Here is a 13,511-nt window from a genome sequence, read left to right as displayed (position 1 = left end):
AACTGAAGTATCATTTAAGACTAACAACATGGATCCCCCTAATGATCACCACTCTGATGGTCATATGGAACACCAAGTGGAGCAATTGCAGACAAACATGGCAAAAATGAGATAGCTCATGGCACAGTTACTGCAAGCAATTCAAGGGTCCTCCAAAGGGAATGCGACACTGGTTTCCACCGAATAAGAAGTATGAAAGACCACTTCGATTATTCCCAAGACACCAGTTGTAGTAATGGAGGAAGAGGGAGAAGATATTGTGGTTAGTGTGTCATCTGACCCTCCTAAAACTAAGAGAGAGAAGAAAATGAGAGAAAAATTTGAAAAACTTGAGGTGGAGGTCAAAGAAAAGGAAAAGAAAAAGTTGAAGACGAGTTAGTTTTCTTTCCTGAAGGGAAGATACTCGAGGATTTCAAGTAGAAGCTGGATAAATTTGATGGTTTAGGTGATCCCAAAGCTCACGTCAAAATCTTTACCACCGTGGCCAAGTCTTGGGACCCCACAGAGAATCAGATGGGACAGGCATTTTTGTACTCCTTAACTGGGTTAGCTCTGAGATGGTTGACTGATTTAGACCAGACTCAGACCCAAACATGGTCATCTGTGGTAAAAGCTTTCACGAAACAGTATTCCTATAATACTGTGATGGACATCACCACGAGAGAACTAAAAACTTTAAGGTAAGAGTTAATCGAAGAATTCTCGAATTTCATCATGAGGTTCCGAGAGAAGGTTGCAAAAATGTGGAATCGCCTGACATAGGAGGAACAGGTGGAAATAGTACTAAAAAATCTGTACGGTGAATACCACAACAAATTGTATTATCAGTACATCAACACCTTCGAAGCTCTCATGGCTATTGAAAAGAGAATTGAGGATAAAATATTCAAAGAAAGATAGGCATAAGGTGTGACTAAGGAGACAGTCGGATCCTATTCTAGGAGAAAGGTTCCAAAGGCAAAAAGAGTAAATGCAGCAGGAACAAGCCGCTAATCAGTAGAAATGCAAATGGTGGCCACAATAGCTCCACCGCTTGTAATCCAAGCTGAACTAGAGCCTCCCAAGAGGACCTTTAATTTCGGAGGAATGACACCAACTGTACTTTTCACCAAGTTGAAAAGAGAGGGGATGATTGGAAAGGTCCCACCTAGGCATGTGGATATGAAAATTTTACCAACATGGTACATGCCCAACTTGTATTACCACTATCATGATCAAAAGGGACACCAGACAGACAAATGCATACATCTTAAACATGCCATCCAAGACATGATTGATGCTAGAAAGATTGAGGTCTAAACAAAGCAATAATCAAATGTGACAATGAATCCTTTACCGGCCCACGGAGTAAACATGCTACGAGAAGATTCAGAGCAAGGGGATCTTACTCCCTTAATCAGACTCGTCAATGGAAAGAGAAATGTAATGAACACCCGAGTTTACAGAACTACTCTTGCAGCAACGAAAAAGAAAGAAAGGAAGAAATGTCAGGTTCTTGAAGAAGTCTCCCAGGAAGTGGATCGACCTAACTCTCCTTATTACCATCCCAGGTCCCCGGGTACTTTACAAGTAGAGCATCTTGCCCCATCAAAAAAGACACCACAATTTCTCCTAAAAGGATCCTATTCCCCTAAATCATCGATAGGATCGGTAAACATGTTGGGTGGGGAAGAGCCTACGATGGATCCAATAATACTGATTCAACCCAAAGGGCGGAAAGAGAAAGAGTAGTCCTAGAATGAGGATGGGCCCTTATCATTTCAAGGAAAGAGTAGACAAGCCCAAAAAAGAAGAGTCGAGAGAATAAAAGTGTGTGTTTATTGTGCCAGAACAAATTGCAATGGCAAGAGGGGGGAAGGTGGACAACAATGCGATCATGGTAAAGGGATGACATCCACCAAACGACTACAAAATCTGGATTTCATAGAGAATGGTTTGGAGGGGCTCAAACCAGGAGCGCCTCTACGGAAGTATGGTTTCACGACCTATGAAATCAGTCACCTAGCACTGAAGCAAGAGTCCGACAATGAAGAGGATGATGCAAGGAATATAGAAAATGTGACACCCAATCTAATCAAGGTTGTAGCAGATTTAGCCATTGGGCAATCCTTGTCTGAAGAAGTTTCCCTCATTCAAGTTGGAGGAGACAGAGATGATAGAAAAGAAGAAGAAGAAGAAGCTGATTGTGTTGAGGTATTCGACGAATGGATGAACTATGTTGAAGAGGAGGTTTGTCTGAAACCTTATGAAGATGAGTTCTCTGTGGAAGCAACTAGATGGATAAATAGCATCAGAGCAGATGATGATCACACTGATCTAACTGACCTCATCTAGCCAATTCCTTTGGAAAGTGATGATGAAGAAATAGGATCCCCTGAAGATCCTCGAGGAAACTGGTTTGTAATAGAAAGAGATTTTGATCAATGGGGCATGAACATTTACTCTCAAATAGAAGATGTGTTGGAAATTGCCACAAGGCAACTTTTCAATTTCTAGAACTTTTTTTTTTGGGTTAAGAATTTCCAAAGCTTGTGTGTAGCAATTTTGTAGAACGATGTGAGCGACTGGAAACGCCTAATGAAGATGATCTATGTCTTCGAGCAATGCATGAATAAAGAAATATGACTTGGCTCACTAATGCACTGGTACACTTTTTGTTCGGGAAGTCCCCCTCAAGATCCCATGCTCTTCTCAGACATAAATCCCTACTCTGGACCTCCCTGAAGGGTGGAAGAATGGGAAACTGGGATCAATAATCTAAACATAGGGGATCCCTACTTTGATCCAACGGATGAGATCTGACCTATGGAGGTTGATGGTGAAGAAAGATCAAGTGAGGAAGAATCACATGAAGAAGGGTCAAGCGAAGAAGAGCTAGAGGAATGAGGAGAGAATTTAGAAGAAGAAGAGCTAGAAGAAGAGAACTCAGGCGAAGAAGGTTTGAATGAGGAAAGCTAAGAAGGAGAGGAAGAGTCAAAAGAGAGTTATAAGACAGAAACTACTCTCAACAAATATCAAAAAATCTATAGGAGAGCACCATGGACCTTTGCCATTCGAAGTAAACAAAATCCATAGAGACAGATAAAATCAAAGAGATGCTTATGAAGGTTGTATCCTCCGATGACAAGTACTAGGAAGAGCTTCAACAGTTGGATCTGGTTAGAGAACAATGGCCTCTACCTCAAATAATGCGTGATTTGGAGAATTTGGTGGTATTGACACTTGCTTTGGCACAAGATTTTTGCAGAACTCCTCCTCCTCCTGATTGGGATAGTGAAGAATACCATGAATGAATGCAAGCACATGATGATTTCTTCCTCAATAATGTTAATGAGCAAGGCCAATTCAGCGATCCTATGGGAAATATCCATCCAGTCATTTTCAGTCCTGAAGAAAGTTCAGAATCTAGTTCTGAAAACTCCAACTCTCAAGAAGATGAAGGAAGACATCACTTCTATAGGTCGTTAACTGAAGTAAGGGAAATGCATGAAGCAGCCATTGAAACCTTTCAAATGCTTCACCAAATGATGTCACACCCCAAACTACCCCCTGGGAGGATTAGGTAGGTGACCCGAATTGCATAACGGCAATCTGTCAAATCCCACGGATCTAGAAGCAGTTAATACATTCACAAACACACACCCATAGTATTACCACATGTAAACTCAGAGTGCTACAGAAACTATAATTGCATTAAAAGAAACGGAAGCGTAGCAGTACAGGAAATGATTGTTATATACATAAATAAGCTGAATCATTCCCTCTCTCACACCCACAAGCTGAACAATAAAAGATACTAAATACATCTGCTGAAATAAAAAGGAAAATATATATACAGGGCGAGACAACTCGAGCCCCAAAAAGAAAGAAAGAAAACTAAAAGTAAAAATGGGGATAAACTCCAGGAAAAGTAAAAAAGGAGTCCCCAAGACAAAAAGCAGCATCAACATCCACGTCAACACCCTTCACGGGTTAGTCCTCAATAGTCACCGAGAACACTCGGACCATCGGCACAACCTCCGTCAGGGTCCACACCAATATGGTCATAACCACCAAGGCTCTCCTCTGCGTAATGAGCCTCCTTGATACAGTGACATCCACCTATACAATCATCTAATAGATAAGCATATATAACAGAGTGTGAGCCCCACTGAGCCCGTGAGTAAAACATATCATCATGCATGTATATGCAACCACAGTCATTTAGATCCTACATGAAAATGCAGTCCAGTTATTTATTAGCCACCTAACATCACAACTAGGGCAGGTTAGTGCAACTACAATCCCCAATACATGTATCCCTGGTGCGGGCTTTTAACCCCTTCCCATGATATACCCATTGAGTTTTCGGAGAGGACCAGTCAGCTCCGGCATTCATTCACCAAGGTCAACCCGACTAGCCCTCTGTGATTAACCTGTGAGGCATCCATCCCTTTTTCTCTTTTGTTTTCTTTTCTGGCATAAAGCCCGACATATAGCTCATAATCATATTTCTTTTCTTTTCTGGCATAAAGCCCGACATATAGCTCATAATCATATTTCTTTTCTTTTTCTTTTATATACGGTCACTCCCACAGGAATCCAACAACTTAACCCCTGTTGGCAAGGGTACATAGCATGGGTGATGAAACTCTAACCCCATGTCTATATGGTATTGTATGAGTCGGGTGGTGTCAACCGCATCCCATCTCATTTCCAAGCCGACTACGACATCTAGTCTAGCAATCACAATCAGCATGGAATATTCAAGCAGAGTTAATCAACAGTTAACACAATGTTGTAAGGAATTTGTAAAAATTGAATTAAACATGTATCATAATATTAATATTTATGAAAATTAGATTTAGCATATTATTCATGTTACACGTACATACACGATGACATTCCACTCACCTTGACCTGATTCTATGAGATCAGTTGCAGTTTCAGTTCTGGTTGTAGTCTGGCAGTGCACCTCGAGCGCGAGATCAAATCCTAAAGTGTCAAATTATACATGTGTTATTTAATATTTAAAATTGTTCTCAGATATCCTAGTGTTGATCTAGACTCACTGATCTGACTCGGTGCTCAGTCTGACATCACTTGGAATTCTCTGGGCCTTGCACTGGGCTTTAGGTCTATGTCCCGGTGCATCATCCGGAGAATGTGGTTTAGGGTCAGCATGGTATTTTACCTCTGTAGTACATGGTTCATGGTCCCAATAGTCCTATAATATAGTCCCTAGGTCAGCAGTGCTACAGGACCAACACAGACAGGGTTTCCAGGCCTAGCGGGGCCAACTTGGGTACCCAAGGTACAAATAAATGTGGACAGATGTAAGGAGGCGTATTTTGGTCATTTATCACCTCCTTATACTGTTCATAGTCCATTGGTGGAAACCCCCATGGTCAGATTTGCATATCAGCCCAGTTTAATTCTCTGGGCTTTGCACTGGGTGATGTGTGCATCGCCCAGAGCCTGTTTAGAACGTGAGCAGACTCATTTTCTTGGTTTTTGCACCATAGGTAGTGCCATGGTCGACCCCTTATGCATGTTAGGTCATTGTGGACCCCATGTGGAGTAGTTTACAGTGGTCCACATGGATTATGAGCTGGGCCCATCACCTGGCAGCTAGGAGCTGCCCAGACAGCCCAGGGAATAGTAACCCAATTGTGTTCCAGCATATGGGCATGGATTGGGCTGCAAATAAGGGTAATGCCACGCAAAGTAGGGTGGTCAAAGGCTGCTACAACATAGGGTTAGGCTGAGAGCAGCCTGTGTGCACAGATCTAGGCCCAGACTGCCTGTTCTTGGTGCAACAGTGCAGTGTAGTCTGGCACAGAGACTGGTTTCAGTCCCAAGAACAAAATAGCAGCAAAAATACATGAATGTCCCTCAGATCTTCCATGCAACATGTTTGCATGTTGGATCTGAGGTGGTACATGGCAGCCCCGAGGTGTTCTGGGTTGTCCATGACCAAGAATGCTACCAAAACACCAAAGATCCATGGAGAAGAACAGTAACAGCAGTGTAGCAGCAGGTAAAGACATGGCTTTTTATACCTAAACTGGCTTAGCAAGCTACTGGAGTAGAGCTTGGAGGCAGGGGTAAGTTCTTCCCTTTCTTCTCCTTCCTTCCTCCTTCTTCTCCTTCTCTTTTCTCTCTTCTCTCCCTTTCCACGGTTTTAGCAGTGATATAAGGTTCTAAAATGAGGCTGAGGTCTCCTATTTAGAGATCAGCCTGTATTAGGGCTTGTTTGGCAGCTTAGGTCCATTCCATAAATGCATTTTTGAAACTGATTCTCAGTCATTCTAGGCACTTTAGTGGGGTCCAAGGGTATGTGGTGATTCCCAAGACTCCCATCAACCTATGGAGGGTGCCTATGGCCAGTATGGGTGGTCCCCACACTTCTGTGGATTAAAATACTCATTTTCCCACTCTGGGTGATGTGTGCATCGCCCAGTGCATCACCCAGAGAATACAACAAAGCTGTTTCTCAATGGGGCTTGCACAGGGGTTTGGCCCAGGGTTTAGGTATTACACCTACACCTCACCCAGGGTCAAATGCACCCCATTTTAGGTGTGGGCCCCACACTCTTGAGGAGGAGAGAGATTACCTGGAGTCCAGGCTATACATGATGCTGTGGGCAGTACAACTGCATGGGTCTGCAACCCATCTTTTGATAGGTATGTGTTTGCGGCCCAAACCACCTGGTTCTGGTCAGGCTGGGCCAGGGATGAGCCAAGGCTGAGCACTCGTCGTTGGGCCGAGATCAAGGGAAGACACCGGAACGTGGCTGCACCCTGACAGTTAGGGGCTGGCCCACATGTCAAGGGCACAGGCAGTGCTGAACGTAGAGCTGCGTCTCACGAGGAACGTGAATAAGGACGATGCTAGTGGGCCCCACCATTACCTTGGCAATTGGAGGTAGAGCAGGTTGGTGGAGTGCGTGGAAACACCTGATTGGGGGTGAGGAATCATGGATCGAGAAGAATGGCCTTAGTGGAAGTAGTGGCACAGACTGATAACCGCTGGTGCTTATCTTATATAAGGAGGACGATAGATTTGAGAGAAGGAGGACAAACACATCTGACAACCAGCATTTTATTTTACTTGCTTTACATTACTTTTCCTTGTCTTGTTCTGCATTCTTTATTGCTTTTCTTGTTGTCATTTGAGGTTGAAGGGGATGTACGGTCACATACTAAGGGTAATAGGAGTGTACGCACAGGGCTCGCACTTGTATTTGGTATGATTGATTAATACATTTATTATTTCAGTTTATTGTTGTTTGTGTCTCAAATCTCTCTCAATTTTCATTGAGCAATAGCAGTTCGGGTTGTAGTCCGTAAATGTTGGCTTAACCCAAAAAACCTTAGAGCTACTCAGGCAGGAGGGAATCCTACTAGCCTGGTAAGGAGTCAGATTAGGCTATTCTCGGCCTCATTTGAACCTGCGGAAAGGTGCTGGCACACCCGTACTATTTGCACCACGTGTGTATCCCCACGTGTGAGTGTTTGGGATTTCTATCACCAACACATTTTGGCATGCCCGGTGGGACCCTCATAAGCCAACAACTGCTATGGTCAAGCAAAAAAAGGGACTAGGACGTCCTCGTATTCAAAAGGAAACTTTGGTGGATGAAGAAATGGAGAATCCCATGGCGGTTACAGTTGCAGACATGCCGAGGGTGAACCATGTGGTTCACATGGTAGCAATGCCAGCCATGACTCAGCGCATCAGCTGGCAGTTATGGTGCATGATGCTGTCGACCCCCTTGCGGGCAGTATACAACAGCTTTTGGATGTCTTTAGACCCATTTTCGATGACTTACGACACATAGTGGCTGCGGTTGATAAGTCCGTGGCCAGTCAGCAAAGTCAGTCTGAAGAGTTCCGTGAAACCCTTGTTGCTTTTAGGCAGCAGGCCACATCGGGGGCGAGACCGAACACCACGGTCACACCACCTGATGGGACTGTTGCAGGGGCCAAAGGTAGAGGACTCGAGGTAGGCCGAATAGGCTTGCCGGCTCAGGCTGAGTATGGCGGCAGCTCGAGCCAAAATCCTGTTGTCGGGGACCGGCCTAGGGTCAATCTGCCTGTGATAACTTTCGTCAATCCCCTATATCAGGCCGCCTCACCCAGTGTCCCTAACCCTATTGGAAGCTATGTGGTCAACAGCCCTCCCACAGGCGCCCCAGGTGGCATTAATCAGGCAACAACCCTAGGGGCAGGTAATGCGCCCGTAGCGGCTATCCCAACGACATTGCAGTGGTCAGTTGCCGCAAGCGCTACCCAGACAAGGGGCATCAAGCCCATCCCGGGGTCCAGTAACATAGTCGCCACAGGGGTAGACGCTAGGATACCCCCCTCTGGGACGTGGCAATGCGACCATTGGAATGTTTGGGTATAGACCCATAGGGGTAAGCATCAGGGAAGGTGTGCCTGGATTCGAACTAAGGCCGGAGGCGTTCCCAAATGCTCAGCCCGGCTTGGCTTACCATGGTAACCCATGGCCACCCAACACGGCGGGGTATCCTACTGCTCAGGGGGCACCATTGGTAATTGACCGGGGAGAGTTGACTAGGATCATCCAGGACAGCAATAATCCTTTCTATAGGACTAACCTACATCCTGCATACCAAAAACCCTACCCCAAGTATTTTGATGCGGTGGACCTCGGGAGAAACCCTAAGATCCCGAAATTTACCAAGTTCTCAGGTGAGGACAAGGTGTCCACCATTGAATATATAGCCCGATTCACCGTATAGTGTGGTAATCTGGGCGGATTGGAAGCGGCCAAGCTCAGGCTGTTCCCTAACTCCCTAATGGGATCGGCCTTCACTTGGTACTTTAATTTTCCCGCCAACTCGGTCCAGAATTGGCAAGAAATGGAGGAACTCTTTCACACTCAGTTCTATCATACTGAACCTGAGATTACCATAGGAGACTTGGCCAAAATGACCCAGGAATCGGGTGAGGCCATCGAGGGGTTCATCACCCGATTCAAGACGGCCAAATACAAATGCCCGACCACTTTACTCGAGGCCAAATACGCAAAGATGGCCTTGGGAGGACTCAGTCTTGAGCTTCAGAAAAGGTTTGCTGGTCAGTACTTTACTAACCTCGGACAGCTGGTGCTGCAGGCTGTACCCTCTGAGCAGCTCCTAAAAGAAGAAGGCCAGCGAAAAGCGGCCTCTATTGGAACATATTACAAGGCTGCAACTGGTTACACTTTACTGTTACTGGGAAGCAGCGATAAAAAATAGGTCGACTATGTAGAATTTGAGGTGGATGCTGCGGAAATCGCAGAAGGAAAGCCCTATGTGTGTAAGGCTTTGGCCAGGCCGAATGATTAGGCTAAGCAGGCTGAACCACCCAAGACAGTGCCTCAGAGGACCTTTGACTCGAAGGTGACATACTCCTTCGATATTTTGAAGGCCGAGTTGATTTTTGATCACCTACTCAAAGATAAACAGATTAAGCTGTCTCCAGGGCACTAGATACCACCCAGCCATGAGCTCAAAGACCAAAAGTACTGTAAGTGGCACAAAACTCGCACCCATACTACTACTAATTGTGTGGTTTTACGGAATGCATTACAGAAAGCAATTACAGCCAGACGCTTGCAATTCTCAGGGAAGGAAAAGGGAGTCATGATGGTTGATGAAGACCCCTTCCCAGTTAACATGGTCAGTACCAACTTTTCGAAGATGGCTGGGCTAAGAGGGAGTACAGTGCCGGCCTTGAGCTTCGGACAGGAGAGCAATCTGCCCAGACCGAATCCACCGACGCAGTCATCAGGGTCCCGTTTGAACCCATGGGCCGCTCCTTTCCATACCCAGGCCAACAACAGTCGGGTAACTAACAATCTGGGGGATGCAATAGGTAAAACGGTGTAGGCATGTATGGCCCCACCTGAGCGGCCCAGGGCGCCTATCATGGGCCGGTCCAGTAATGTGCCAACTCAGTCTGAGGAACAGGTTAGGGTCCAGAGATGGCGAAGAAGGGACAAACGGCCCACAGTGAACCCCCGCTATGAGTTTGGTCTGCAAGAGGAAGTAAGGGGACTAGAGGAACATGGAACTGGCACACCCAGGCTGGGTGAAGCACCAAGGCTGCATCAGGAAGTCTATCCCAGTCGCAGTCAGCCAATCAAGGGACAATGAAACAAAACCACAGCTTGGTCAGGCCGAGCATCGTCCGATCATGGCACACGACCATCCCAGAGGGCCCAAGGGGAGGTTAATCCAGCGTTTGCATAAGATAGGAGGCCATCTTCTCATCAATCAATCGACACTTCTAGGTCATCTACCAAAGACCGACTTGAGAGGGTTTCAGTAAGGAGGCACCTGACATATGAATAGTATAGGCTAGACTACTCGCACTCAGAGTACTCCAGTTGGGAGGCCCCTCAACATCAGGAGGACCCCAGGCTAAGGATGGTTGTTCCTAAGACAGATGGAGAAGAGTGGAAGGTTACAAGGCATCCGAAGTTCCTGGCCAGCCCTGATCTGGCTCGCATGTCTAGAGCACAGAAAAGAAGGCGATAGAGAAAGAGGGTGGCCCAAAGGCGGAACCAGCAAGCCCAGGTCAATGAAGACCGTGGTAATGGGCTCCCCCAGGACCAAGTTGGGGGAGGTGTGAGCTCTGGAGAACAGAGCCAAAAGGCAATCAACGGGCTATCAGGGGCAAAAGACCCAAACACTGCCGTTGGGGAAGAAGGAGCTCTGGGGCCAGATGTGTCAGATTACAAGACCAAGGATAGTGACCCAGATGTCTTCAGGGACATAGTGACGAACGCTAGCATAAGAATTGATAGTACGGACAGCAGTGGCCCCATCCACTCACCAGATATCGACTTCGATGGGTTGGTCGAGATGATGTTTGGCACAATCCCAACTCAGGTACAGATCACAATGGTGTACGTCCTGCCAAAGACATTACAGTATCAGCTCGGCCAGGTAACACGACTGGAAGGAGACGTGGACGAAGGGGACTCGCATCCAGAGATATTGGGGATAGAGCTGGTACCCACTAAGGAACAGGCCGAGAAGAGGGTAGACTGCGATGAGCCAGCCAGCAGGGCCCAAAGGACAACGTCAGCACGGTCATCACCAGGAAATAGAGTACACCTTTGACAATCCAGTACCACGGGGAAAGATGGCCGACATATGCGAGGAGCCCACTCGCGAGATGATGCGACATCTAAAGCCGTTGTATATTCAGTCTCACATGGATGGCAAACCCGTAGCCAGGGTTTTGGTTGACAATGGAGTAGTAGTAAATATCCTACCCTCAAGAATGATGAATGTCTCTGCAGGGATGAGACCGATCTACTAATTGCTGATGTATCGATCACAAACTTCCTGGGTGGTTCCACTACTCCTAGAGGAGAGCTCCCGATCGATCTGAAAGTCAGAGACCATACGTCCTTAACAGCCTTCTTTGTCATGGACGCCATGGCCAACTACAACGCCCTCTTGGGGAGAGACTGGATCCATGCAAACTCCTGCATCCCGTCATCTCTACACCAATTTTTGGTGCTCTGGCATAAAGGGGGAAAGATCGAGTTGGTAATGGACGACAACCGACCGTTCATGGTCGATGCGAGCCATGCAGAGGCCGCTCTGTACGACAGATGCATAGGCCCCATCCAGTTCACTGGGGCGGATGAGCATGGAAGGCCTACATCCCTGGTTACCTCGTCGTTGGTCCTGGAAGAGGTGTTCCAGCTGAAAGGACTACAGACGGAAGCCCTGTTGAATCTCGGGGAACGACGAAGGAAGACTGACCAAGATTACTTATGAAGGCAAACCAAGTGGCTGTGACAGACATCATGCGCAGGCTGGCAATTGTAAGCCTAGAGCAGAGGATGTCTCATGAGGCGAGCATGGTGGGTGAGGTCTCGGCCAAGGAGCACACATTGGATGGCCCTAAAGTCAAGCTGCAAGACCTGCCACCTGCACCACCGAAGTTGGAAGAGACACTGGCAGAAGTCCAGGATCCATTGATAGAGGTAGATTTAGGAACGACCGAGGACCATCGGCCTATTTATGTTAATGGTCTACTCCCAACCGAGTTAAGGGAGAATATTATAAGATTATTAAGGGAATTTAAGGATTGTTTTGCTTGGGATTATTCTGAGATACCTGGTCCAGACCGAAAGTTAGTTGAACATCAGTTACTCATCAAAGATAACTACAGACCGATAAAATAGTTGCCCAGGCGAATGGCACTGAATATTGTCCTGAAGATCAAGGACGAGATCGAACGGTTGCTCAAGACAGGTTTCATCAGGACCGGCAGGTACGTGGAGTGGGTGTCAAACATAGTATCAGTCATAAAGAAGAACGGGAAGTTATGGGTGTGCATCGGCTTTAGAGACCTGAACAAGGCAACCCCTAAAGATGAGTATCCGATGCCGGTGGCCGACATGTTGGTTGATGTGGACACAAAGAATCACATCATGTCTTTTATGGATGGCCACGCCGGGTACAATCAGATCTTCATTGCAGAGGGGGATGTCCCAAAGACAGCCTTCCACTGCCCAGGTACCCTAGGGACGTATGAATGGGTAGTCATGCTATTTGGGCTCAAGAACGCCGGTGCCACCTACCAAAGAGGGAAGAATACGATTTTCCACGACATGATCGGCACCTTTGTAGAGGTCTACATTGATGACGTGGTGGTAAAGTCAAAGCAGGAGCATGAGCACCTTGAGTACTTGAGGCTGGTGTTTTCCAGAATGAGGACTCATGGCCTGAAGATGAATCCAATAAAATGTGCCTTTGAAGTGGCAGCCGATAATTTCCTAGGATTCTTGGTTCATCAGAAAGGAATTGAGATCTACAAAAACAAGGCCAAAGCCATCCAGGACGCGAGGCTGCCTTCAAACAAAAAGGAGTTGCAGAAGTTTTTGGGACAGGTGAATTTCCTCAGGCGCTTCATTTCTAACTCCACAGGTCGGACAAAGATTTTCTCCTCATTGCTTAAGTTGAAAGCCAACGAAGAGTTTAGATGGGATAGTACTCACCAGGAAGCGTTTGACCAGGTAAAGGCTTACCTAACAAAGCCTCCAGTTCTAATGCCTCCAAGAAAGGGGGTACCTCTAAAGTTGTATGTGGCCGCAGTGGAAGGTTCAATAGGGAGTCTACTTGCATAGGACAACGAGGCTAGGAAAGAACAGGCTGTGTTCTACCTAAGTCGGGCCTTGACGAATGTGGAACGGAAGTACCCTGCAATCGAGAAGCTTTGTTTGGCACTATTTTTCTCTTGTAGCAAACTTAGGTACTATCTCTTGCTAGCAACGGTGGACATGGTTTGTCAGACTGGCGTCATCAAGTACATGCTCACACGCCCAATTTCTAGGGGAAGGATTGGAAAGTGGACTCTCGCTCTTACCGAGTTTACCCTCCAGTATGTGCCCTAGAAAGCAGTCAAGGGACAGGCGCTGGATCATCCACCTATGGAGGCCGCTAGAGATATAATGGAGGTCCCTCTCGTCGGCCTGACACCATGGAAGCTTTTCT

Source organism: Telopea speciosissima, chromosome 2, assembly GCF_018873765.1.
Source record: "Telopea speciosissima isolate NSW1024214 ecotype Mountain lineage chromosome 2, Tspe_v1, whole genome shotgun sequence".
In the NCBI taxonomy this organism is placed as follows: Eukaryota; Viridiplantae; Streptophyta; class Magnoliopsida; order Proteales; family Proteaceae; genus Telopea; species Telopea speciosissima.
This window is presented reverse-complemented; position numbering follows the sequence as displayed.